This window comes from Mugil cephalus, chromosome 4 (genome assembly GCF_022458985.1).
Source record: "Mugil cephalus isolate CIBA_MC_2020 chromosome 4, CIBA_Mcephalus_1.1, whole genome shotgun sequence".
NCBI classification, from domain to species: domain Eukaryota; kingdom Metazoa; phylum Chordata; class Actinopteri; order Mugiliformes; family Mugilidae; genus Mugil; species Mugil cephalus.
The window spans coordinates 21,419,767-21,446,763 of NC_061773.1; the positions used below are offsets into that span (position 1 = coordinate 21,419,767).

A 26,997-nucleotide genomic window follows, 5' to 3' on the forward strand; every position below is an offset into this window, starting at 1 on the left:
TGGTGCTGCAAACGGGGGCCACCTCCCTGGAGCCTCAGTCTATTAACACTGTCACTCTGCTCATCAGCCCAGCACCTGCCCGCTCCCCCTTGTGGCTGACTTTAATCGTTCTCGCTAATAAAAGCCAATCTATCACAAACTACTGTAACTTATGTTTGCGTAGCACCTGCTGTTCACGTGGTAGACATATAGGTAACTTAAACAGAAAGAGAATTTTTATTTCTATTTTTTTTTAAACGCTCCCTAAAAAGCCATGTGGCAAACCTGACTTCCACACTGATGACCAGTGGGACGTTTCAGGTGAAACAGTGAACTTCAGCCACGAGGTGGGGGCCACTATTTGGCTACCGCCTCACCTGTCTTAGAGGGCCAGGCAGCCCGCGTGGATGTTTAGAATGATTACATGCAATAAAGATGAATTGCTCCTCCTCTGTGTTTATGACTTGGCGTCGGTGTGTTGTCAGAGGCAATATAGCAGAGATGGTAAACAGAGACAGGTGCATTTGTTTACTGCTAATGGGAGCTAGTAAACCTACAATGCTAATGTCCTCTTCAGTAGCAGACTCTGGGCATCTGCTTGGTGGGAAGTCATTATTGTCAACATGCATTTGTAATCCAGCAAAGCAGTTACAGCAACTGATATGTGTCTTAAAGCACGGAGAAGGTGTGCTGCACTGGCCCAAATTCTGGGGGATTGTTATATTATATGGGACCTACATGATGTTGCTCATCTTCTCTGTTGTTCTGTAGAGTTATAAAATTATTGCACATTAAACATTGCTGTTCAGTGCAGCGTTCTGTATTATTTTTGAAGCAGACACCATAGACGAAGCCAGTAGTCTACGCACGAGTATTTTAAAATGCTATTCCACTGATCGCCAAAAGACTCCCATTAAAAAAAGCGCGGATGTGATTTACATCTCCTGTCCCTTTCTGATGGACTCCTGAATTTTACCTGTCTTCAGCTTGTAGAGTTTCTGTCACAGTGATTTTTCTGCAATCACGCTCTTCTTCTGTGATTGTGGTTGCCAGTCTTGCACACTGCCATATTTTCCTAAGGACAGCCAAATCAATGGGTCGAATCAACCAACATCTTTCATTGTTGCACAAAAGTGCGTTTGCGTTAAAACCTCCTCATCTCTTACCTCAAACTCAGAGACGGAACAATTTCCCTGTCGTTAGTTACAAGAACCAAGTGCGCTCAGACCTTATGAGTTTTCTAGTTTGGATTATCTTTTTATTATAATGTACAACTGATTGCTATGTGAAGGATCCTTACCAATAATATCTGTAGGTAATACGTGCTTGTACTTGTCCATGCACAAGAGGTATATGTGTGTCCATTAATAATTAAATTAACGCCGGCTTGGAAGTGGCTGTGTTGTTGTGGTAGAGCAGTTTCACGACCAGCATCATAATTTTTATCCTATATGTGTGTGGTGACAAGTAATTACATGCTAAACTAACATGTTTATCACCCGTTTGTTCCTCTGTTCGGACCAGAGCTATGGAAAACAGGCCGGACTGTGTCATTGGGCTTTGGATACGGTAGAGTCAAAAGCTTGTTACTATAGTGGCAAAAGCTATTTTATAGCATATTAGAGTAGATACTGGTTTAAATTGTGATTTAAAGTAGGTTATAATGTTATGGTAAATGTTTTCATTGTGTGTAAACTATATGGCAAACTTGGGATAATTGATTATTAATCTATAAGCAACGTCAGTTATAGCCTGGTGAATGCAGACTCATGCTTTTATCAGAATATGAGTTTGGAAGCTGTAGGAAGATGGGTCCATCCATATGAGCTGAGATCTGCTCAAGGTTTCTTCCTCTTAGTTTTTTCTTGCTAGTGTCACCTTCATGCTTGCTCTGAGGGTTTGGGGCCGGATTCTGTAAATCTTGAAGACAATTTGTATTGTTATTGATGCTGTGTGAATAAAATTGAACTGAATTTGGATTTCCATTTAATAGTTTCATCTATTAATTCTTTTTTATTTATTTAATATTTAATCAGTCACCAAATACTAAAATAAACAGACATCACTAACGGTGCTTTATCCTTTTTCATTTACAATAGTGCCCATGTGTTGTTGTTGTTTTTTTTTCTTCTTTTGAATGAATGAGGCAACTCTGCTGACACAAGCTGCTGCGTGGGGGGGGGGCTTTAATGTGACTCAGGAGGTGCTCTGCGTTCACATTACCTAAATGATGGGGACAGGCCACCGTCCTCAGTGCGTCCTGGATGCATTCAAACCTGTCTTTTTTTTTTACGCTGGCTACTTGTGATTCCCCAGGACGGACGTTTAATGCAAGGACTGAACGGGGCCTTAGAAGGACAGAGGGCCCATGTGGATATTTAGAATAATTACATTACTTTAGTGGGTGAGGGAAATTGGTCTGGCTTCCAGGCTATATTAGATGTACAAGGAAGCTGGACAAACCAGAGAATACATTTGTAGGGGGCTTAAGATAAAAGCACCGTTTTCTGCAATCGCTTAATTCTTGTTTATTTTTCCCTGCTGTATTTTGCTCGTTGTCAGTTTCCCTCAATATATGTGTGTGTGTGTTTTTTTTTTTTTTTTTTTTTTTTTTCTTTTTGCTACTAGGGTTTTCTTCAGTTTCTTTTTGTTTTGGTTTTAGGCGCCATACCAGTGCTGCAAATACTGCTGCGTGAGAACTGCCATTTATTTCACCTGTAAATACATTCAGCTGAGAATCGAGTTTCCTCCAAGAACATGTAGCCCTGTGGCTATTATATTCATTCATTCATTCATTCATTCATTCATATACAGAGGTTAAAATGCTTGTTTTGTAATAAATAATAGTCCATGAAGGTAAATATGTTTTAAAAATGTTTGATTATAACATGTTAAAAAAAACTACTTTCATGTGCAGTTAAAAGAGTCAGAGATAAAAAGGGTGGTGTAGTTTTTTGGTTGTCGGCAGAAACGTCAAGAGACCACGTTTGTTGTGAAGTAGTGCAGCATCTTTTTATTCTCTCATCTTTGATTGTGGCATTATCCAATCCAGTCCGCACCTGTTTCAGGTAGGAGGAGCTTAGAGTCACCGAAGTGCGCGACAGGTGCGCACCAGCAGAGGCTGCTTTTTTTCCTGGCGTCCGAGCAGGATGAGCTGTAAAAGTAACGTGGAAACACTCTTAACTTCCGAGACTGACGGCGAGTCGTCTTGTGGTGGATGTCGGTGAATTCTGGAAGCTGCCAGAGGTAAATTCACGTGTTTTAAGGTGCTGTTGTTTATTTTTAATGTGTAAAAACCGAGCTGAATCGCTAATTGCTGCTAGCCTTTAGCTTAGCCTCCTCGTAGGCTTTCAATCTGTTTATTCTGCATTGCAGCTAGCAATTGCTAATTTCTGTAAAAATACTGTGGGTTTTTCGCCATGAAATAGCCTGTGGCTTAGTTACTAAGAGTAATTTTGTGATTTAGGACCGGACATTTGCCGTAAGAGGGAGAGAGTGAGGACCGGTAGAGCCCTGGACTGTAGCTGTTGTACTTGAGCGTGGTTCATCGCACGTGTTCCTGCACGCGCCACTCCCTTGCTGCTGACACTCCATCTTGCCATTTGCCCCTTTCCCCCCATCGTCATCTCTGACTGTGAAGATTCGTGAGTACACTTACATTTTGCCTTTTTGTTTCTACTGGTTAAAGCCAGTGAAGCGGCCATTTGTTTCCGGCCTCACCCCTCACAGCATCAACCTGAAACGGTTTTATTTTGGTTAAGATAAAAAGTCCGGTGTGAATGTAATGGTCTTGCTCTTATATAGCGCCTTTCTACCTACTCAAAGGTACACAAAGAATTTTTACAGTCAGAGACACTTTCACCCATTCGCTCGCATAAGCAGTTGCACTGGACGCCTCGGCATATGGCACATTCGGGGATCGAACCGCCAACCCTTCGGTTCATGTACAACCCGCTCTACATACTGAGCCAAAGCCGCCGCCTGTGTGGATGTTTGAGTCTGTTGGTCATTGTGACTACTTTCTATTTGGGTTCATCCGAGATCATTTGGGAGTTTTGAATACTATTTCAGTACATATTTAAAGGTCAACAGTGAACATGACTGTATAATAAATCATTTTCCTTTTGAACTTAAAATCCTGTGTTGTAATTACCAAGGTAAAGATTACCAAAGATTAACAGAACTTTTATGTTAAAGGGGAAGTACAACCTTTCTGTTTACTTCTTAGAATTTATTGGAGGCACCGCAAAGTTATTTTATATCATTATCACATTTATCACAGGTAGCTCCAGACGAACTCAGGCCCTGTCCCACTGTACTACAACACCCCCATTTATTTGTCAGTTTTAACTAGCTACATGGGACTGGGGTTACAAACATGTAGAGCGTCGGTGTTGTCGGTGGACTTGATTTTACGCCGGCATATGGCGCAGCAGAGGTAATGCTGAATATGCATTTTGGTAAGATAAAACGGTTCGTAAAAAGGAAGTGGAGCACCTTTTAGCCTATTTGGGTAAGTGTTGCTTCTGTTAGATCACACTGAAACTACTTTGATGTTTTGGGCCGTAGTGTACGGATGTGTTTTTCAGTTTGTTTTTTCAGTCTTTCTCTGTTTCATATAAAACTACGTGTAGGAGCCAAATTCTTCTTCTTTTTTTTTTTTTTCTTCTTGTGGGTGTTGTGCACATTTGTGCCACTAGGTGACATTATTCTTAGACCTGTGGTTTGCTGTCATAAGGAAATGGAAATCATAGGACAATTTTGTTGTTTTTTGTGTTGGTGCACTTACACCTGCACTTATAGCCAAGGGCACGTGTACAAGCCCTTCATGCCAATATTGGAATGAGTGCAGAACGCAAAGAAACACAAAGAGGTATGACCAGATGTAATAGGTCGTCAGTAGCTGGTTAGCATGACAATTTTAGTAGATCCGTGTCTCTACAATGCAACACGTAGACTTATTTTACATGATATCATGACTGTTATTTCATATTTTAACAAAACTTTTTAAAAGCTTTAAAAATTTAGTTTTCTAAAAATCTCATCAACTGCCCCTTTAAATAGGTCTTGTGCTTCCTAAATGTCAAACTGTAAAATGATTCTGACAGATTACACAGTTAACCACGTCCGCAGTGACACGGCAGCGCTCAGAATGCATCCCGGCCTCCATCAACTCCGTCTCGACACTTAGAAAAGCCGTTCGGAGGATCAGATTACTTTCTGCGTCGCGCCAAGAGGATTATTACGGTTTTCAGTTCTGCCATGTGCACACATCGCATCTGGAAATACTCAGCAGTGCTCTGCAGCAGTAGCTTTGCTCTCTTGTAAAATACCCTCTGACGACTGGCGAATACCGCGCCGCATGCAAGGCCACCTTCAACGTCAACGTCCTGCTGAGGAAATAGGAAAACACGAACACAGTGTTCATTATTTGCATGATAGATTTAATACAAAACCTCACTTGACCTTTGATTTAATACAGGCTGCTGTCCGTATATTGTGTATCTGAACCTGCTTGCACCTGTTTTACACCGCCATGATGGTTTGTTACACCCACATAAACCATGTTCCAGGCCGTGTGTTTTTTTTCCTCCCCTTCCTCTCACCATGAAATAGGCTTTTATTGCAGAAATGTCCCGTATTACCTGAATTATTAAAGTTCCGCTTTAAAATTTGACAAATGGCGTGCTGTACAGGAAAAGGCACTCCGCAGCCAAATATTGCTTTTTACTTGGAACAAAGGTTGTGAATCGCGCGCCAAAGAGGATATCTGTGTCAACACGCTTTGAGAAAGACATTTCACTTTGCCGTGACCTCAACAATAGCAAAAGTTTACAGTTATTTGTGTGTTGTCAGGGGGAATGAGTCGTCAGTGGCTGAGGTCGACAGGGAGCCAAGTGCCTGAACACGGGCCTGTGCCGCTTTGATGGATGTAGGGAAGAATACAGCGAAGTGATGGCAGAGAGAATCCCCCCCCCACCATGCCACGACACCTCCAGCTTCCCCATAATGGAGAGCGCTTTCAAAGACAGTGGAGCCACAACATGATGTCAGAATCGAGTCTCTGGGAGAAGAAAAATCAGGAGACAGAAGAACAAAAAAAAAAAAAAGAAGAAAGAAAAAGGGAAAGAGCAAAAGAAGGAAGTGGGATGAGCTGCCAGTGAAGTGGGTTGGTCATGTGTCAACCCAGAGCCCCAGATGCAACACGGGGGGAAGCGGAATGAGGTGGAGGGATTGTGGAGGAGGGAGGGAAAAAAGGGAAGGGGGAAAAAAAAAAAGAAGGGAGGGAGAGAAATCAATATTTCCACAACGTGGCCACTCCAGCCACTGCCAATGACAGCAAACATCATGAAAAGATATGGGAGCAGGGAAGGGGGAAGAAATGAAAGAGATAAGAAGAGAACAGTAAAGTAAATGACATCTGAAGCTATTTCCTCCAGGGCCCTGCCTGGTGTCGAGCCTCGAGGACTCGGCGGAGTTATGGGCAGAGTTAAATTTCTATTAGCTCTGAGAGGAAATTTAAGTTCTTTGTCTCTGGAGGGAGACTCGAGTGGAGACGCAAAGTACCCCCATTGTCATGTGACAGATGACAACAGCAAGACCTTAAAACGAGTCACAAGGCTCGCCGCTAAATAGTTACTGTCAGCGAAAAGGGTTTGAAGTAGGAGGGAGACATTTAAGATCATGATGTGTTCATTTAAGGCGATGAGCTTCCAGAGCTTTAAAGCAACAATTTACGCTCGTAGGTTGTTAATGGAATATTTTATTCCACGGAGCAACTGACACCTGACAGCGTCACATGTCAGTGATGGTTCTAATAATGAGTGTAATTACTATGTTGCTTCGCAGCTCAAAGCTTAACCGCTCACAATTAGACGCGTTCTTCTGGTCTTTTCTGAGGACATCCTGCAGCTGTTAATGTTATGAACCTTTCCAAAACGCCCTAATATAAAGAGACACACCAATGAACCACAGGTCGAAATGATTTCACACCCTTTCTCAGGAGGCTCGATCAAAGGAAGCGTTACGTGGGCTGAGTTCTGCTTAGTTTCAACCTGTCGGATGGGCTGAATTAAGATACAGCGCATTTCGGAGGGCAGGTAGCAAGGAGCAGCATCCCCTACGAGAATATTTTAATGGTTGAAAATCACATCACACCAAGGCTGAGGAAAACAGATTTTGGAGGCTGACTTCGTTGTAGTCGATGGCGTGAACTGCGTGCGTCTCCTTACCTCCCTGATGTGCAGCCCAAAGGCATCCCAGAAAAAGATACAACATTTTTGACAAAAAACAGAGAAAAGAAGCGCACACATGACCAAGGATGTTGTTTAAAGCTTGATAATAACCATGTTTATCTGGGTTTGTTAAAAGATAACTACAGTGTGGACCTCTGTGCTGTTTATGTGCTTGGGACCTCACACTGGAAATAAGTTCATCTTCATGTGTATGCACCATAAATATTGTAAATGGAAATGTTTGTGTGTGTGTTGTTGTTTTTCGCTTTTGTTTTTGTCCTTTTTCATTATTCTCAGGTACTTTCCACTGCAGTGCTTTACTCTTTTTACTCTTTTTTTTCTTCTTTTAATGTTTTGCATGCTTAATTGGTACTGTAAGACTTCTGCCCTTGTGTTGCCATTAGTTTGACAGCGCTCCCAAGAGCCCGTAACCCGTAAACAGAGACTCACTGCGCTCGTGTGTGCGGTACCAAAGCTGGGCCTCGTTGTGACATATTTTTCCATATTTACTTCACATCGCTGATTTGCATTTGTTCCTGTTTATTATTGGGATTCCCCTGCTGGTTCAGGGCCTTGACTCCTCTATTCAATACATAAAATACTATGTGCTGTTTAATGTTCTGGAGACTGTGGCCCCTCTTTAGCAGCTCAAAGATATATTCCACCGTTTTTTATTTTTCATGAGCTCTCTTAACTTCAGAAGAATTACTTCTGAAGTTCAATACACAAAATAAACCCTAACCGTACTCCCAAAGATCAAAGCAGTAAATACACTTAAATAATACACACTTGATATATGTGATTACTTTGACAGCTTTATGTAGTGCTGCTTCTCAAATAAATAAATAAATACATAAAATAGACCACTTGGATTTGAATTGTTAAAGTTTAGTTAGTTCTTAGGAGACCTAAGAACTTGGCCATCACTATAATAACTACACATTAGCTTGTCTTTAAGTAACTTGTATAGACAATACAACTAGAGGTTACATTTTGACAGACAGGGTTGTAGAAAACATGTAACAGCATTTAATTAAAAGAAAATGAAATCTATGGAACAAATAACCACTAATTTAGAGTGGCGTACACTTAAACTGACTACGCTTTTAACGGGTGCAGTCCAGGAACCTTTTGGCTATGATGATTTAGACTAAAGCAAATGTTAAGAGGCTTCTAGTGGAGACAGGGGGCATGAGAAAATAGATAATGGATATGCAGACCGAGACAGCTTGTTACTGCTTACTGTTTTTGTACGGCAGAGGCAATTGTCATTAGAGTTTCTCCACTGAGAAGGTTAGTTCATTTTAGTATGCTGCAAATTGTCCAGGCTGACCACATACTGTACACTTTCATGTTAATGGGGCGCAGGGTGGGGGCTTTTCTTCGAACATGACTGATTTCCCAGTGTGTTCCCTGTATTCTGAGCTTGATGGCTGAGGTTTGATTTCATTGCACATTATCAACTCCAGTCCCAGTGCTCTTTATTCTGGACTGGCCGCATCTAAACTGAATTGTGACTAAATCACACTAAATCATAACTAAATCATTTGCTAATGCTAAAATAGGGGCATTTACATCATAAATGAGCTGAACTGACACATGGCGGTAGTAGGTATAGAGGGTACGCATTGACATCACTGGTGAAATGTATCAGTAAATACAGCAAGACTGGGGAAAATGTGTATTATCAGATCAAATTAAGGACTCGACAATGATCCAAATAAACTAGTTTGGATTTGGAAACAATAGATTAGAGTTCGCTAGACTTCGCTGTGACGTCACGTGCATACCCTCTATTGGGTTAAACTTGGCGGGGGCAGCCTTTGCTCAGATGTATAACTTGTTGTGGCCGTTTGAATCTTTTCTGGGGAACCCCCGTTCTACTGCCCCACTGGAGACCGGAAAGACCGCTGCTTCTTCAGCTGGAGTTTAAGAGTTTTAAACATTTCTCTAAGGGAAAGATCAGAAGTCAGCAAAACTCTCTGAACGTGGGATTTCCCAAACCTGCAAGCAGTCATCTCACAGGAGGGGATTCCATGAGCTCCAGGGGGCTACAAGAACTACACAACCACACTAGCTTACAGCAGCAAATACACCAAAAACCCTTTCAGGGTCTGCATCCCACCAATTCAGAAAGACGTAGCACATGGCAGTGTGTAGCACATATAGCAAACCACCGATTACGCTGACTTATGTCCCTGGAGTTCTTTACAACAACATAAAAAAAAGAAAATCTATGGGCGGGCTCAAACATTGAAGAAGTAGCAGAGCCAAAAAAGTGATTACTGTTAAAAATGTGCATCTGAATGAATTCCAAATCCCCCGTCCTTCTGCAACCACCTGCTTTGCATTGGGCGTCCTAATTATCTGAATGAAGCTAATGTCTCCCCACAAATGGTGGAGTATGCGCACACAGTCTTATTGTTCCGCCTGCTGTTTTTCCTGGTGCATTTTGTGTTATAGAGGGGGGCCTGACTTTGATGGAGCAGGTGATTTTAGGCTGTGCCGTTAGCAGCGGAGAGATAGAATATCTTCCTAAGGCCTACGGATAGCACTTTTTATGAGCTGCTCATTGCTGGAACTACATCAACCTGTCCAAGGCCTCCACTGCACCAGGGTCTTTAACACCCTGCCTCCATTACCCACCTCTATCATCGCCTCTATCACATGGGCATAGTTCTTTTTTTTTCCCCCCCACAGTGTGAGTTTGTGTATTTTCATTCGCAGAAAAAGACATTTATTAAACCGGACAAATGAGATAAATTGGAAAGTGCTGCTTGTAATTGTTTTCCGTTTTATGCTAAAAGAGATGACCGTAGCGAAAGGGCTTTATAAAACAAATGAGCCGGTTCCCATAACAACGCACAGACACACGAGTGCACGAGCACGCTTGCACTCGCAAACACACACCGATATGACATAAAACAAGGAGGGATAAGACAACTGCTTAAACAGCCAAGCACGCTCAGGTCAGCCTGTGCAGCTTTACACACTCCCAGCAACACTCAAACAGACGCACACACGTGGTCATTCAACCTTTTTACCAGAGATCAGCAGTGAGTTTTGGTATTTAACATTGCCATCAGCTCTTCTTGCTACATATTACCCTTCCCTAACCTCCCATCTACCCACTTGCCATCATCACACTTCTCTGCTCACTGACCCAAGATCGCTATATTGGTAATATTTCACCCTTAGATCAACACACCCGTGATAACACGAGGAGAGGAGGGGAGGGGCGGGGTGCGGGATGATGGGTGAGAGAAGAAAAGATGTGCAGGATGGGATGCTATCTCAACAGTAAAGCCAAATTATTGCCAATCAGATTTTATTCACAGCTCAACTGCTAGACAAATTGCGTCTCATGCCGTTTGCCATGGGTCAGGGCACTGCGTAATTTCATTTTAATAAGTCATTTTCCAGGGCGGGATGACACTGCAACACACGCAAGTACACATGCTGGAGCGCACACATACACACTCGAACGCCGCCCAGCACTTAGACAAATCATCACACCGCCATACAAACAAGGCGGTGTGACCATATCTCGGGGGTTGATATTTTATGGAGTGAAAGAATTGGATACACCACCAGTGATCTTGAAAGTGACTTTAGTCGGGGAGAAGGGCAGGAAACAGATTGAAAAGGTTAACAAATATTGTGTCTGTTTCAGTGTTTTTATATCATCGTTTACTCGGGCAGCAGTAATAAGCAGTGGACCTGGATTAAATTAAATATATGTGACAAAACTAATTTATTTATATATTTTTTTGTCCTTTGTCTACATATTCTAAGTTAAAAACATTAGAAATATTTTTCTATTTATTTCATAGACAAACATTTCTATCTTAGAGTTTTTACTGCTATAATCACTTTCACTGCATTTCCTCATCAGCTATACCACAAAGCAGGCGAGCATCCCACCACGAAACCGCAGCCAGGGCGAAGGCATAAGCACCAAATTATGTCTGTAAATTCAACTTGCCAAGATCTTGTCTTGGAGCATCTTATTTTATTTCTTTATTTCTTTCTTTTAGTTCTCTCTGTGCGCATCTGCCCCATTACAATTCACCACAAGGTGCGAGCTGAGGCAAATTGATTGGATTAATATATATGTGGGCAAATAAACAACTTGTGCCTTGGGGGGCTTTCCGTGCAGAATTTCTTTAGAACTCCTCAGGAATCAAAGGCGCTAATATCAACAGCTGCCATGTGGAATAAAATCACGCGCTCATGAAAATGCAAGTCCCATATATATCAGCGTCGAAAAGAGACCTGGGAGAGTTACCGTGTCAGCGATGAAATGTACAGTCAAATCAAATTCCCGGTTGCTGCAAAAAAAAAAAAAAAAAAAAATACAAAAAATCACTTCTAAATAGACCATAAATTCTTGATAAAAAATGTGCACTGGATTCAAAGGCTGTTGCACTGGCTGCCTGTCATGTTCATAACTGGGTCTTTGAAGTCGGCTGTCAGTGGTCGATGCAAAACCATCTTCTGAGGTGCGTCAGCGCTCTCCCTTTCTGTTCTTTCAAGTTCCCCTCCAGTGGCCGGTTTGTGGGGCGATGTTCATTCTAAATGTGCGGTTGCCGCGCTGGAGATAGGGCTGGTCAATCCCCCTGTCAGAAGTATTATCCTCCTAGCAAGACATGTTTGCGTAAAGTCTCGCCATCCTCAAAGAGAATGGAAGTCTGGAGGCATATTCAGTGGGGTGCAAAACACAGGGTTCCCCGACACAGAATTTTAATGTACTGTATTTCTGTAACTGATTTCCTACACTGGGTAATGCAGCGCACCGAAGCTCATTACACCTATAGTATGTATACCTGCCGAAATATTCTAATGCCCACACACTACGAGACCGTGTATTTGATCTTCGAGAGAGGGAAAGAGAAATACCGGGTCAGCACAGTCAAGCATGACGGCCAGCAGAAATACCACCAAGTCAGGCAGATATAGTCTGGGATGAGGAAGTGGAGATAGCGGCGTAACTAAAGATACAGCCAGCAAGAAGAGAGCAATAGTCCTCAACAGATAGAGAGCCCTAGGGCTGGAAGATAGGCCCATAGCAGCAGAAACATTTGTGACAAAATGGCTGACATTATCTTTTAATTAGATTCACACTGTTTACTAGCTTGTTTGTACTCTCATTTATACATTACCTGATATGGCTTTTCTTTATCTCACGTAGGGGTCGTAGGAGCTGATGATGATGGGGGTGGTGTTGGCGGTGGCGGCGCAGCGTAGAGACAGTGAAGAAGAAGCAATGCTACATTTACTCTTAACATAAGCAAACTTTTTCGCATTACTCGCTGCTGCTTTAAATACCAATGATAACTTTTGTAGAACTCCAATGATTTTTTTTAAATTTTTTTTTTTTTTTTTGCCAGTCTAAAGGTCCCAAAAAAGGTATTGCCAGAAACAGCCCCGGGCAGACTAATTGATCTTTCCGAGCAGCAGTTTATGTGGGAGGCAGAACTTTGCAAATCTACTTCGCCGAGCTCGTATGTAATATTCTATAATGTGATGTATTCACACATCAGTTTAATGGAAGATGCAAATTTCCTCATTAAAGATGGAAGATCGAGTCCCTCTTACACAGAATCAATCCATAATTAGCTTGTTCCCCTCACGGGCCCTGAAGCATTTACTACAATACTGTCTAAGGCCAACAAGCTCAGTTAGCCTCTGTCTCCATGCCTTGTATCTTATTATAAATCTTGCAAAGTTGGGCAGTGTAACTTCCAGAAATACTAAATGGTAATAAAATACAAGCATTGGATGAGACATAGGTCTAATGGTGTTTAAAGTGTCGCGCACAACAAGCAGCACACATTTTCCTCAGTATATAAAAACATTGTATGTTGTACCAGATAAGTGGGAACCATATTGTTTTCTTGCAATAAGATGGTCCCCAACATCATTTGGGAGCTCAAAGAGCCGGTCTTCTTCCTGCAGTGACATGGACATAACAGTCAGATCCGTTCCTTTATGTTTCTTGTCAACTTCAATTTAAAGTGACACTCATTCTGTCCACACTTAAGCCAAGTAACTGCGCACCAGCTGGGGTAAAGACAGTTCAGCGTCAGTCCATCCCCGACTAATACTGGGAACATTTCAAATACACCAATGTCCTCAGTTGTAGTTCAGCTTTGAATTTTAACATCTGCCATATTAAATACGGTTGCTATTCTTAGTTAAGCAAGTTTATCCATCCATTCCACATCAGTGAATTGAGTTGCCAGCAGGGGGGACTTTTTCTTTGAAATAAATCTCTGTAGCTGTTCGAGAACTCTGGCTAGTGAGCTCCCCCTTGTGGTGAGAGAAGGTGCAGCACAAACAGACTGGGCAAGGTCCATTGTCATTTTTTTTCACTAATAGCCTTTAAGGTCATACATTTATGATTCCATATTGTTTTTTCACAGGCTGGTAGCGAGTCTAACTGTTAACACTGTATGAGTTATAACTTTGCATAGCTGAGCACATAGAGTGGAAACACCGGGAAGCAGAATGTGCCTGGTTCTGTCCAAAGGTAATGTTGCAAGCTAATTAGGGGCTTTCTAAGTTTTTTGATTGCGGAAGAGAGACTTTTGCTTCTTTCTTTAATGACAAAATGTTCATCTCCCATTTAACTTCCTTTACATCACATTTTTATACACTAAGAGATGGAGAAGCATATGTTCTAAATTGGTTCTAAGGCTCTGCATATAAAGTTACAACCAGCAGCCTGCTAGCTAAAAGATCAACAATGAATAGGCGTGAGGGTGGTCCAAGCAAGAAAACAAGTTTAATATCTGACGCATGTGTCAAGGAAACTACATTAGATATTTGACTGGGTTGTTCTGCATATGATCAGTCTATCTGTAAGGAAGGAATAAACACAAGATATCAATAGTAAGAAATTTAACTGTACAAAGACATGCCTCACTGTTATTGAGAAAAACTGATGAGGTTTAGCACACGTGTTGTTAATTGCTTCTTAATATGACACCTCAGTGAAAAAGACATTCACATTAAAGCTGACTAGCTGGTTGAATACATTCTCTCTAGGTGAAGCTATTCCTGGGGCATTTCTAAGCATTAACATTCTCAAATTCATGCATCAACGTTTCAAATCAATGTTGCTGAAAAATTTAAAAAAAAGAAAAAAGCAAATTAGCAACTGAGACAGAAAATGCAAACAGATGGTTTTTCATTGCAGTTTTAAACAACAGGCTTCTTATTGCGAGCCATCATTGTAGGCTATTTACATGTGGGGTTTTGTTGTTGTTGTTGTTCAGTCTCATTGAATCTGTCTCAGTTTACATCTGCCTTGCAGTCTCCTGCTTAGTATGTATCCCCACAAGCTGTTGTGTGATTGGGGCGGGTGCTCATCTACTAGGACCCTTTAGACCTCTCACTGACATTATCCTTGTTTACCTCTGCCGTTTCCTTGCTCCTGCCCGATTCCTATTCCCAGATCCCGTCGTCCATTAAACGGATGTGGGTGGGTGCGTGGTGGTGGTGGTGGGGGGCTCTTACGTAAAGGTATACTAAGCTGATGGCCAACATCAATTCTGCGCTTAAAATGTACGTCATGTCTCCATCCCATGCTGACTCCACACTATCTATATATTAATTTAGTCTGTCTAGATTGCTGGAGTACTTTGGCCACACTCATGCATCTTCATACCTGTCCAAGTACGAAGATGCATGCGTTATTTGAAATAATGGTTTGCGGTTAATGAAAATGACTCAGAGTGTGTAGCACGGGGGGCTACGTTTTTGATTGCATTTTATCGCCGCCTTATTAAGTGTCAGATATGCTGAGACGCATATCTGACACTTTCTGTTTTCAAGTGATTTTTCTTGCGGAGATACTGTACATTTTTCACAAGTGGCTTCCGTGCAGCAGATACAAGGTCACGTTCTATTCAATTCGGTTTTTATTTTTGCGTGGCCTTCACAAACAAACATTCAATTAGCCCTTGTCGAGGTCAATCTTTTCACAGCTTGTAAGTGGAAATTCCATTTGAATATTTGTCCTTTTTTTTTTTTTTTTTTCCCTTGGTCAATCTTGGATTCTTTAGTACCATTAAATAATATATGTTTCTGCTTGTGGTGGGGGGATAAAGCGGCTCTTAGCGTGAGCTCCCGCCCAATGCGGGGCTCTCCCTGTCAGGGGCCAGGTGAGCCGCCTCTGAGCATGCCACCGTCGCTGTGGAGGTAACTTTCATGCTCCGCTGGGCAAACATTTTCCAGGTCACATTTTTCAATTACACTGAGAGGCAGGTCCCACAGGCAACCAACCCCCCAGCAACAACCAGCCAAGCACGTACGCACACACCTCCACACGCGCGCTCACATAAACAGACTAACCTATTCACCCTTCCCCCTTCACCATGCCATTCCGCACATAATCTCTCGCATTGTGTTTAGCGGCGCAGCATCTTCTCCTCCGCCACATATCTTGAAAGCACACAAACACACGGCTCAGGTCCTGGGAGAAAGGGCAAAGTATGTTAATAGGGGAGACTGCAAAACTCTCCAAGGAGACAGCAAAAACATATAGATTATGCTGTCATTTTAACAAGAAGGTTTTTATAGAAAACAGCCAATGCACATTTAGCCATATTTTTCCCCAATCACAATTGACATAAACTAAAATAAGATAGAGGTAATCTCTCTGTCGGCAGCCAGACACAGGGCCCTTTGCTCTATTAAAGCCGTCAAGGTTCTTCAAGTTCAGCATGAGGTGTTTATCTCCTTATCTGAAAACTTTGAAGTCTCCCCCTCTGCTTGTTGCCTCGGGCATCTGGTGAGATATGAGGAGAGTCTGCCTCATCTGCCTAATGCTGCTTGTGTAGCTAATAGTCCAGAAAACACTGCTCTGCGAGGCCACAAACGAGCTCTTTAAATGATTCATCTTTGGCTGTCACCAAATGAGAGAAACTTGCCACGCTCTGTCACTCATGCCTCCAAACAATCTGAAGGTGTTGGAGAGGTTGGCAGGGTTTGGAGCGCCTGTTTAGAGCTATATGGTCCGCTTTCTGCCATGCAAGATGTATTACATCTGGCTGGGCATATAAGGGAATAAAGCTGGTCTATATACATTTCCCATTATCAACAGATTTTTTTAGGGAATTTGGTGAATCCACCAGCTGACTGGGGCCTTCTTGTGTGGAGTTTGCATGTTCTAACAGTGTCTCTCTCTGGGTACTAATCTACCGACCTGTTCAGGTTTAGTCAAATTGCTGCTATTTTATAAAACCTTTAAAAATTTAAGAACAATTTGAAGCATCTATGATGAATCATCTGCAGAAATCTGAATCAGGTTACAGGCTGCATCGACACTGCACTACATACAGTATCGCTTTTTTTCCAGCGTTAGATATCAGCCTGCGGAGTGTCCTTGATCATTTATAAGGTTGGATCGCATGTTACAGATTGATAAAAGACGTAGCATAAGCAAGGAAGATTCAAGCCAAAAACTACGTTCCCAACAACAATTTAAAACAATTCCATAAAGACAAATGATGATAATAATAATAATAATCTAGTTAGAGAAAGGACAGGATGAAGCTACGCTTTTCTTGTTCTGCCCCCTCTATATCAGGCTATTGCATACAAAACAAAACAAAAATCATTCATTAATAAATAACAGGTAACTCTTCCAACCTCATTTGTAGACACAGGGCTTGTAGCAGCCTGCTGGTTTTGGTAGGCTACCATCAACTAAGACAAAGACAGTCAGCTTGTATCAGAGATCATGTGTTTTGATTGAACTATATTGAAATTACATCTTATCATACCAAATAAGATTCTAGTCTCGTCTCGTTAACAGCAAAGGCACACATCTCAGCATCAGATATTAGTTTAACCTTGTCAATGTCTCGCCTTAATCGTAGAAAAATATTATATTGATTTTGTTAATGAAACTGATAAGTTGCAGAAGTCTGATATAATTATTCAACAGATGTGTTGTCCAGAAACCGTTAACCAGACTTAGGCCCTTTGCATGCTAGTGTTAAGTTGCTAAGAATAACACGCTAACATGCCAACTAACACTAAATCCAAAGTTAAACCAAAGCTACAGTAATCACCTTAGATTTTCTAGGTATTTTCTCATAAACCCACCAACTCAATAAAAGTTATTGCAGTTCATCCTGACAGGATCACGAATGTCTCAGTTCACCAATTTTCAGTGCAGACCTTCCAGGGGATCTGAACACTTTTCGACATCACCCGGGAACCATGAATGTCTAAGCAAAGGGTCATGCCAATCCATCTGCTAGCGATTGAGATGTTTGAGCCACATTGCCATATCAGTAAACCACACACTTGCAGTGAGTGACATTATCCCCTTCATTACACTGTACACTGGCACTGTAGTTTATTTTAAGTGGACCCCATGTAGATCATTCTGGTGCCCAAAATCCTCATTAGTGCGTCAAAGCAGTAGCAGAAAATTGCCCCTTACAAATGCATTATTTACTCCTTTTTGACTAATGTTTGTCATCACACACACATGCTGGGGAAGTAGGGAAGTATTTAGAAGCAGGCTGATGTTGGCCTTTTGTAATGGATCCATCCATGTGTACGTGTCATACGCATGGAGCTATAAATGTCCCATCTGTAACCAGCTGATATCATTGAACTAAAAACACTGGGCATGATTTTAAGAACCTCCATCAGTCAGCACATTTTAAATCCTCATGACAAACCGACTGTTGATGCACGACGCATTCACGCACAAAAAAAAAAGGACCGCAAACTGTTCACATGCATCATGTAGCTATCAGGCATTACCGACATACACACCGGTCCAAACAAAGCAAAGCAGCAGATTAAATGAAAGACGGCACACATCTGATATCTTAAAACAATATTCAAGCGCCTTCGTTCAGAGCACAACAACGCGTCCTGATACAGAAGAGCGACTAAAAGATATTGCTACAGCGTGAGAAACTGACAGATGAACTCAGGAAGGGTGCAGTCAAATACTGACGTTTTGTTAAATCCACAGTTTCGCACAATATGTGTAAGGTAATCTTTGCCATTTATAGAGACGCGTCGTATTTCACTCCATTGTTATTGCTGCGTTATCCCGGTCCTGTCACGGGTAGGCTCGTGCAGACTCAACTTTGGACTGGCAGCGCTCACACTGGTGCAAATGAACTGAGATTTCCATCATTCGCTTTAATCAGCCTGTCAAACCAGCACGATGTGCCGTTTGCAAACTGAAAAAAAAGCAAACATTATCAAGATATTCTGCGGTGTGAAAAGTGTAATAACTGCTGTAGTAAGCAGACATGTGCAAGTTTAACTGACTTATAGGTCTAAAAAGAAGTCCTTTGGGGGCTTCCACTTTTTAGTGTACATGTATATGAATGGAAAAAATACACAACCAGTCAAAAGTTTGGACACACTTTCTTAATGAACTGAGAGAGATGTGTCCAAACTATTGACTGGTTGTGTACATAAGTGAATATTAAATACTGTCTCAAAACATCATCTAGGTTTGCCATGGCAATGTTGCTGATGCCACGTATTGTAGTCTTCAGCTATCCAAAGCTGACTGACAGATATTCACTGATCAGGTGTAACATTAAAACCACGGGCAAGACAAGTAAATAACATTAACCATCTTGTGACAATTCAGTGTTCATTCATGTTACTTAGACATGTAGCACCCACCTAGACCAGACCAGACTCCTCCCACCCCATAGCAATGACACTCATTGACTGATATGTAGACAACTACTGATGATTTCATTAATTAAAAATGCCTAGATATTGAGTTTAAAGTGGGAAAAATGCCTCTGTACACTGTAGCCTTTATTTGGAAAGAAAGATGTGGTTCATGCCTCAACTCTTCAATGTCACATCTTTAAAAGTCCAACATTAAAAACTGAACTTATCACTCAGCAGACATTGAAAGGTACCTCGTACCTTGCACTTTCAGGTATATTGAGAGACCAGCATGTCTGACAAACCCTCGGACAACCTGAAAATGAAAATGTGTTGGAAACGCCTCGATTTAGGTCGTGCCAACCGAAAAAAAAAAATAAAAATAAATAAAGGGGCTTTGTGGAACAATGACTTGTGGAGGTGTGAGGATGGGACTGCGGGCTACCTGGAACAGAGTCAGGGACACTGGGTCACTGAGGTCGGAGCAAGCCGGTGTGACCGGTGAAAACACAGTCACATCGTGATGTGTTTATACAAGCGAACACAGGCAAAGTATGATTAAATGTCGTGATTAAAAACAGTGCGCCGCAGATAACGTCCCTGTTTAATCTTTGTCTTCTTCCTTCTCGTTGTAGTCTTGTGGTTTAACTTGCCCAGCCGCGTGATGGTTTTGATAAGTCCTACTGCAAAATAGAAATGCAAATTCACAAGCATCTTCCCTGACAAACCTCTTGGCAAGAAAGCATCATTATATTCTTTCAGCAGACGGAGAGGAACGTTTTTTAAAAGAAAACACATTAAATCGCAGACAGACTATTTCATTTCTGTCATCTACCAGACTTTGTCATGCTCTCATCCATCTGTTTCCCTGTAGTATTATGCATGTGGACCCATCAACACTAGTAGCACCCCTGGGCATGACTCTGTCATACCTGCTGAGTCTCCCAGAAACACCTGCTGCCTCTCATCTTAACATCAGCAAAACAAATGTAGAGTGCTAGTGTGCTTCTATTAGTGTGTATTTTGCAAAATAAAAAAAAAAACTGTATCCCCGGTAAAATGTCTGTTGACAATCATCTGCTTCTGTGCGCTAGGTTTGTCACAGGACAGGTGTCTCAGCACAAGAAGTGTGTAGCATCAGCACCACACAGGAGTGTTAATTAGACACACCAACAATAGTGTCAGGGGTGCTGCGACTGACGTACGTATGAAACTCCCACAGCGGTGAGCACGCACCAAAACGTTTTGACTCTGACAGGGTTCCTGTCCCTGAGTACACCTGGCTGACGATCAGAGTCAGAATTTGGAGAGATTTAGACCCACGCAGGCCCGCGTGGAGTAAAATATTCATTTGCAACATCAATTTGCAGAGAATGAAATTCGAGCTGACTTGGAGAGCGATGTAGCTCTGTCAGTCAGAAAGCCGAGGTGAGTCAAACGGAGAAAGGGAATTTTTAATCAATAAAAGAAAGCTGTGGCACGGTGAAAAATCATATCCCTGATCCAGGTGATAATGTATAATAAATGCAGGCAAAGTTCCTGCGATGGACTGATTCATTTTTCATCACAAGGGAGAAGGCAGAATGCACAGGGGAGTAATTTGAGAAAGTGCTTGCTCATTTACTTTGCTTTAACAAAGCAGGGACGGCATACGGCTGCCCACAGATGGAACAGAACACCGTTCGACCGCCGATTAAAGACACTGCATGCAAAACCTAAACGACAAACAAACCTGGCGCCTTGCAGTAATTTAACTGTGATCACATGGAGGTACGTCATCGTGCACGAATTACGCACCACGTGCGTGTATACTGGTGCACGTGAAAAACACGTGCACGAAAAGAAAAAAAGCTCAGGCGTTGCAGTGTGCAACACCCAGAATCAATCCAGACAGATCCAACAGCTGCTTATTGACAGCTGTAAGTGAATAGCCCGGAGGAAGGATATTTTTAATTACACAGCATATCTCCATGGCTACGCGGGGCACTGGGACGGAAGTCACGGAGCCGCATCTCAACAGGTTGAGATGAAGCGAAATAGAGGAGGGTGACACTCTCACAGACGTCATCCTCTGCGATCGCTTCTGAACAGATTGAGTGCTTAAAACATATAGCTGTTATTAGACACATATGGGCCCTCGCACCCACTGCTACATTACATGGTTTGGCTGTAATAACTGCAGCCCTGCTGGTCCATTTTTTTTTTTTTTTTTTTTTTTTTTGCTGGCAGAGTGCTGGGGAGTTGTAACAGCCTGATCCATGCCTGCTTAATCACGGAGCGTCAGGTTTTGTATCACAGCACGCTGTGATGGGATCTGAGGCACAACTGCCATGCCCCGTATTTCTGTGCAATATTGCTCCCTCTTTCACAATGTCTTCAGATTAGAAGTCAAACGCACCAAGAGCACTAATCCCGTCAGTTACCTCATCTGCAGATCCTAATCCTTTAACGCCACACCCGAACGTGTGAAATTTCTTGCTGTAAATGTGCTCATTTTTCCTGTAGGCCATGGCATCAGCCTTTCAAGGAGGGGTGGGGTTGTGTCTCATGTCTTTCTTTTTTATTTTTTTTTTTATCTCTCCACCGCTCGTCCACATCAGAGGAAAAAGTGCAGAAGGCAGGTTTGCTGTGATCTCTACCCCATATGTGATGAATTTTCAAATTCCGCTTAGCCATAAAATTGAATCTATCAAGTCTCCAGTGCACCACCTGCCCCCTACATTTCTCACTCTGAACCTCTCCTCCCTCGAGTTTTATCATTTTGCACAATCGCAGTCCACCTGTACAGCTGTGAGTTGGGACAGTTAGATTATCTATGAGAGAGATTTAGATAAAGAAAAAAATTACTATGGCTTGACCTAACGCAAGTTCACTTTCCAATTCTACAAATTCAAAAAAAAAAAGCGAGGACTGTTAAAGTCTGAACGGTAAAGATGCTGCACAGATATTCTGTTTGAGACATATGGAGATATGCCCCAAATCTAGCTCACATCTAAGACCATATAGACCAAACCCTATTGAAGATTGAAAGGTCAGTGCAAGGCTTAAACTGCTTTTCACTCGTGCAAAACAATTTCTGAAGACGTTTCTTTGCAGGAATCGAAGGGAGCGTGTTTGAATAGCATGTTCTGCACATACCTGATATCCTCTGCACAAACACACTGAACTCAATGTTCAGAATGAACAAGCTGTGAAGGTACTTTCCAGTTCTGTGTCTTGCACTAGAGAACTGCAGAGGCCTTAGAAAATAACTAACCCAAGCCTAATATTTAAGGATAAAAAGCACTTATATAATTGCAGATGTATTCCCATATGGATTAATATGTATGATTCACCAATGCTCCATAGTTTTGAATACTGATGGCCTAAATTACAGTGGCCGTGAGAGTTCAGCCTAATGCAGCCTAAATAAACACATGCAGTTTGAGAAAAAGTCCTCATAAATTTCACACGTGTTGTAAATGCAACATATCCAAATTCAGAAACTTACCACAAGTAGTGTAAACGACAATGGAAATGTTTCCTGGTGACCACAAATAGTGACGAAAAGTGTGGGAGTAAATGTTTAAATGTGATTAATGCTGTAAATTTGCAAATTAACTGTGTATGTAGTCAGATTATTTGAACTGACAAGCTAATCATGCTATCATTATTTCCAACACCACTGACAAGGTGCAAGCATTCACCACTCAAAGAGCTATAAAGCTTTGAATGATAAATGCATCCCAGTCAGGTTCATCCCTTCTTGGGGTTCCCTGCAAACATTGTCATTCTGAACACTTGGCAGCACGTTTTTGAGATTGCTGGTGTTATTTTCAGTGAATGTGTTGTGAAACTGATGAAGTTTCATACAAAACAATGGAATATTGCAAGAATACTTTGAGAGAGAGAGAATATCTACGACCAATTAAATGAACATGTCAACCTCAATTCTGAGAAATTATTTCAGGGCTAAAACACAACTGCTAGAGTTCGGCTAATTTAAGCGTCAAATATTGGCTGTTGCACCCAGAAGCCAAGTCACCAGATGTTGACTGATGGAGTTTCATACAGGCCCTTGGCTAACCCCGGATGTTCCTCCCTAACTGACACAACTAGCCACAGCAGATTTAAAACTATAGTGGAACGCATGTTTTTTTGTAATTACACATGAAGCTAGGTTCGCTTAGACTAGCAAAAAGAATATGTGCTGTGTTTCCTAAAAAAACACAGATGTCAAGTCTCCACTGAGTCACTGACCCCACCAGGAAATTTTATACATTTAATATAGATATGTGGCTATAGCAGAGTTCTTCAACATTTCAGGCCAAGGACCCCCAAATTGATGGAGAAATCAAGTAGGGACCCTCTACTTACTATATGTGTTCTATATTTAAGTCAGCCTAGTGCTATTTATAAATATATATATATTATTATTATCATTGCATTCAATATTAAGTTATCCCTTATCCCTTTACTAAAACACGTTGGATTCAGGTTGGTTTATTTAACGAAATTTAAAATTTTGAGAGAAATTGAAAAAATATACAAAAAATGTCTAATCAACCAAAGCTTTTGCGACCCCCACCCCTCCTGCAGTACCTTCGCGGATCCCCTAGGGGTCGCGGAGCCCTTGTTGAAGACCTATGGGCTACAGTATGAATTGGATTTTTATATTCAAGGTTCTCAGTCATCCAGGTCATGGTATATACAAAAAAGGTTTCGCCGTGCGTCCAAGCAGCTTCTTCTAGTTGTGGATTAAATAGGAACATCCGTGGGTGTTACCCATCAGAAACTCGCATAACTAGTGTCTGTTAACAGAAAGATACTTACCTGTGGTTAGAAGAGACTGTCTGACTCCGTCCTTTTTCTCCTATGAATAGTGCTCTAACCACCCATTGTCAGTCAGAGGCTCCAGTCTCAAGGTGTGAATAGGGGAGAAACATCTTTGGAAAGAAGTTAAGACATTCTTGTAGATTGATGGTAGATTATATCTCATTCCATCAGGGAAGGATTTTTTCGGTATGACATAGATGGCTTCCTCTTCTCCACGTTCAAACTGTCTTCTCTGGCTAAAATGTGGACGTTGTCTTTAAATTCAGTTCATTCTCTACAGATGTAACTACTGTAATAGAACAATGACTTAATAATTAGAGAGCAAAAGCAAAATGTAAGATCCTAAATCCGAGCTCTCATCTGTTTTTAAAAATAACAGAACTGATGGGAAACGGTACCGTCTGTCCAAAAGAGCTAATATATTCCAGTTTGTCCCATAACTCTCGTCAGTCAGGATCTGTACTCCACCATATTGGATTTAAAATGAAATATATAACTGCATATTCCTCCAAGAGATATGATTCACCTAATGTACTGTAGATGTTAACACACTCAAACACCTTTCAAGCTCAAGTCAGCACCATAAAGTCATCATTTCATTTCGAATCAAGGGTGTTGTCGAGAGGTACTCTGGTTTGCGAGGGAACACGAACCGGCGCCACGTATCAACAACACACCATATTGCTTTCCTCTTCTACCTCCTGCTCCTCCTCATCCTCCTCCTCCTCCTCCTCTTCGTCCTCCCTCTCGCTCATCCTTCATTCGTGTCCATGGAAATCTGCAGGAATCCAGTAAAGGCACAAGAGAATTTTAATGACGTCTTTCACTGGAGAACCTAATGGTAATGGTAAAAACGAGTCCCAAGAAAGCAGCATATAAATCTAATTAGAGAGCAGATATGCACATGCCGCTGTAGGGTGAGGATTAGCCAGCTGCTGTTATGCAATCCATACTTGTCATAAACTACAATCTGACTTGTGTTGCCTGGGATATTGAGATGTGCATTAGCACGGAGGAGATTATCATCATGAAGGATTGCAAGCTGTTTCTCTCCTCCATTCTCTCGTTTAGCCACTTGCGCATTCAAATCTTCTACTTGACAAATCACTTCTGTTGCACAAACAAGAGGTGTGTTGAGATATTCTCCAAAAGAGAGAAAGGGAAAAAAAAAAGGTTCGAATGAGGCGTTTCCACTTCAGCTCTTCATCAGTGAGGCTTTAGTGCGTGTGTGTTTAGATGCCGTCGGTACAGAAGCTCAGCTGCATACATACTTCCACAGACTTTAATGCAGTTGATCAGATTAAAGCTGCACTAATGAATTTTTCTTTTCTTTTATTATTAACAGTGGATCATATAACTGCTTGTGTAAAATGTGTTTTCCAGAGGATAATTACTCAGGTCAGGGGAGATTTATGTCCTGTTCTTTTGTTTTGGTCTTCTACTATAACTTTACTCTCGGTTTACTCTCACCTGTCCACATACAAAGCATTTTGCTTGCCACCCACTGCGTTGTAACCCTCTTACATACACCGATCAGCCACAGCATTAAAACCACCTTCCTAATATTGTGTAGGTCTCATTTGTGCCTCCAAAACAGAATGGACATGGGCCTTCTGGATGCTGCTGGTGGGGATCTTTGGGTCCTATGAGTTAAGGGGAGGGGACGTGTGTTGATATGACTGACACTCATCAGGGGGCTGGTGGCTACTGTATATTGTACAGCTTATTTATTTTATTTTTTTTTTTTAAGACTCATTCCAAATTGAGTCCCTGCTACAACTAGAATAGAAACAGAAAAGAAACAAATCCACACGAAGACCACTTTATGACCAAAAGGTCATATCCTTGTGTTCTCAATTGTTATTCACAAGAAGGTTTAATCTCAAAGCCCGTAGATATGCTTCAGGTATTCTTCTTTTCCAATTGTTGAACAATAGTCCGAAATAAAGTGCATTCTAAAAGATATGACTAAATTTTGCTTTCGGAGCATTTCTCACCCTTGCCAAATTACAGCCACATCAGTTTTTCCTCTTTATGGTGCAATGCTGAGAAGTAATAAAGGAAGGGAAAGCAATGGCAACTCAGTTAATACTCCCACAGCATTTTACTCAGTATAAAATATTGGAAGCTAAAATGGCACCCCAGAGATGCATATACAAATAGCCTGTGAGGAAAAGTTTCCACTCTGTCTCTCTCCTTCTTCTTTCCTTCTTTCCTTTTTAGTCTCCATTTCTCTCTTTTTTTTTTCTTTTTCCCCCAGCTCGCACAGTCTCCAGCATCTTTCAATATGCTTCCTCCTTCATGATGGTACCACGCACCCAGCATCCTTAAACTCTTGCAGTTTCTTTCTCTGTCTTAGGGCATTGTTAGTCATCGCTCTGTAAACATTCAGAAAGTGGAAACTTTCTAGTGAACACTGTCTTGGCAGTCAAGCATAGCAAAGCAACAGCAAAATATCCTTCCTTCCTTTTCCCACAGTGGCGGTCTGCGCTGTCTTTTAGCTGACATGTTCAAATCAATAATTCACATCCAGTGAATGCCTCCGTGTGTCTGTGTGTATGTGTTTCAGTTGTGTGGGTTCGCCTACATGCATGTGAGACTCGTATCGGCCATCACAAGGGTCTCGGCGCGTCTGACAGACGGACGCGTAGGTTTATCAGGCAGATGCTTGTTCTGATATCATTTTCTCCGTCTATTAAAGGCACATGATGCTTGATATCAGCTATTAAGCACTTACGCACTGTCTGTCTATAGGCTTTGGTGACAGAAGAGTAGAAAAAAAAAATAGCAGAGCTGTTCATCACAAGATGTTCATCACATGTCTGCGTGTTTCTGCGGGAGCGTGACGCCTGGAGTGCGTATTTTTGCACGTGTGTGTATGCGTGCGTGAGCTGCGCGCACGGACACGCATGTAGGTGTGTGACAAGACGGCTGACATTAATATTCTCCCCGCATAGGCAGGTTTGCCACTGGCACTATTATCTTTGTAGAAAAACAAAATGAACAGCACAATCCGTTTCCAAAACGGCCTCGGCACGGTGCAGAGGATAATCATATAATTTGCAGATTTAATTGGAAATATAAATCCCAATGCACACACCATTACGGGCAGCTTTGATATACACCTTGCCGATTGATGCATGATGACACCTCGCAAATGTGGAGGGTCACCCGTGTCACTTTTAAATATCACAGCACCCTGGGAAACCTGATTGGAGCACCAACAACACATTTAAATAGCTGTCCTCGCATATTGCCGAGCGAAATTACCTTTTCAACTGTCTCTGCCGGCTGCAGA

The 26,997-nt window shown here is 41.8% G+C and overlaps 1 long non-coding RNA gene across 2 annotated transcripts in view; it reads left to right on the forward strand.

Moving 5' to 3' along the window:
- The first annotated feature begins 3,099 nt into the window (after window positions 1–3,099).
- Window positions 3,100–26,997, forward strand: part of LOC125006582 — an 89,247-nt gene continuing 65,349 nt past the window's right edge. Inside the window, exons 1-3 of one of the 2 annotated variants that reach the window (XR_007112600.1) lie at window positions 3,100–3,225; window positions 3,446–3,623; window positions 5,836–7,462. This is a non-coding gene — a long non-coding RNA (uncharacterized LOC125006582). Of the gene's footprint in view, window positions 3,226–3,445; window positions 3,624–5,835; window positions 7,463–26,997 lie in introns of those variants that run through there. The other variant, XR_007112601.1, reaches the window with a different exon arrangement.